Genomic DNA, 1,988 nt, shown 5'->3' with positions numbered 1-1,988 from the left:
AAATTAGTTGTAAATTGCTTAGGTTATCTAAAAAATATACTAATTTGTAACTTGTGATGACTCCTGAGAAGTGGGTTGTATAAAATATGTTGGGTACTGATTTTCTACTCTTTTACGTATTAAACTAATTACTCTGCAGCATAGAGGGCATTCAGAGCTGAGACCTTTCCCAGGCTCTGAGCCTTACACTTTCAATGCATGCTGCCAGTCTATTAGTCATTAACAGTGTTTTAAACAACAACTGCCAGCAACTGCAAACATCCGGCCTCTGGTGAGAGGTATAAAGGGCCAATTGATACAAACCAACTTTAGGATGCCTAGAATTGCCAGGACAATAGTAGTTCCATTCTTTGAGTTTATAAAGATATAACCAAGAACATAAATAAAAAGGAAAAAAGAAACAAATGGTGTCCTTATGTAATATTGTACTGCAATTGGGCCTTGTCCCATGGATTATTTTTAATATGATGTTTACATCATTTTGAGGCAATGTTTCTTTGAATAAGAAGATTTAAGGGAAAGCATACATATAAATAATAAATCAAGAAAGAACCTTTTTGAAACATTTTTGACATTCCATGTTAGCTTCACATGACTTCACAGATACTTTAGTATAACTTTTTCTTTTTGTAATCTTATAATCATGTTTTTCATTCATATACCATTGAAGAAAATATTGAAGAAAAAATGTCATGCTGCTTTAGAAACAATCAAGTGGGTCTTATAGGAAATTGGAGATTTGGGGTTTGTTTTCTGCAAGTCAGAGTAGAGCTCAATAAGTAGCTTCAAGAACACCAGGTGATACAATGGACAAATCTACTTTTTGCACTTGTGGCTTAATATCCTTTCAGCATTATCTACTTAGCTGTTCTTCCCGAGTTTCCTGATTAATTGCAAACTTTCCTTCTGTCTACGTACAGTACATTTCTAACCTTAATGTCACACAAATTACAGATTAAGGTCATGTGTTATGTAGTGGTTACAGTAAAATTATATCTTGAGCTTATTCATTTATTACTATAATGTGATAAAGAAAAGCAAAATAGTGTTTTTCTTAATCCTTTTTCTCTCATTCAGATGCAAGTTGTCTCAAGATTTTAAAAAAATCTACTTTAATTTAATTTTTCCCAACAGTAGTATTGTGAATCCTACAGGTTACTTTCTGAGTTCCTTTTTGAAATTAAATCACTGGGCTGGGGATATGGCCTAGTGGCAAGAGTGCTTGCCTCCTATACATGAAGCCCTGGGTTCAATTCCCCAGCACCACATATATAAAAAGCGGCCAGAAGTGGCGCTGTGGCTCAAGTGGCAGAGGGCTAGCCTTGAGCAAAGAGAAGCCAGGGACAGTGCTCAGGCCCTGAGTCCAAGGCCCAGGACTGGCAAAAAATGCACAAGGCCCTTGGTTCAAGCCTAGTACCACAAAAAAAAAAAAATTTAAATCACAAAGAACTCAACTGAATATTTACACCTGAGAAATTATAGAACAAACACAACTATCTCATTTTCTTTATTCATTATTTCTGAGGATGATAATTTATTTTTTTCAGATTAGATAATTATTTATCCAAAATAAATAGGGGCTTGAATTTTATCTTGTAGTGGTTGAACACAACAATGGTTGCAATGCACTAAAATATTTAGTCACGGTCTTGTAAGTCTAAGCAACATTTTCTTCCCGAAATCCCTTACTGTATATAGAGCCAAGAACAGTTATTAAAAAAAAGTGGGCTGAAAAGTTATACTTTCTGAGTATTTACCAAATTAAGGGAAGTAGCTGCAGTTCCTTTTAAATGTAGGTTATTGCTTCAGTCCAACCCATTAAGTTTTCTAAGCTAGAGTTTGTGGTATTTGGCATTGGTTCTTCTGTTCTTTTGATAAGTACCTAAACAGGATGTCCTTGCAAATTAAATGAGAAATAGCTCTGGAAGGTTTCCTCCCTTGGGAATAAGCATGAAGATTGGCAGATGGCTTAAGTGGAAATACACAGG

This window comes from Perognathus longimembris, chromosome 3 (assembly GCF_023159225.1).
Source record: "Perognathus longimembris pacificus isolate PPM17 chromosome 3, ASM2315922v1, whole genome shotgun sequence".
Lineage (NCBI taxonomy): Eukaryota > Metazoa > Chordata > Mammalia > Rodentia > Heteromyidae > Perognathus > Perognathus longimembris.
This window is presented reverse-complemented; position numbering follows the sequence as displayed.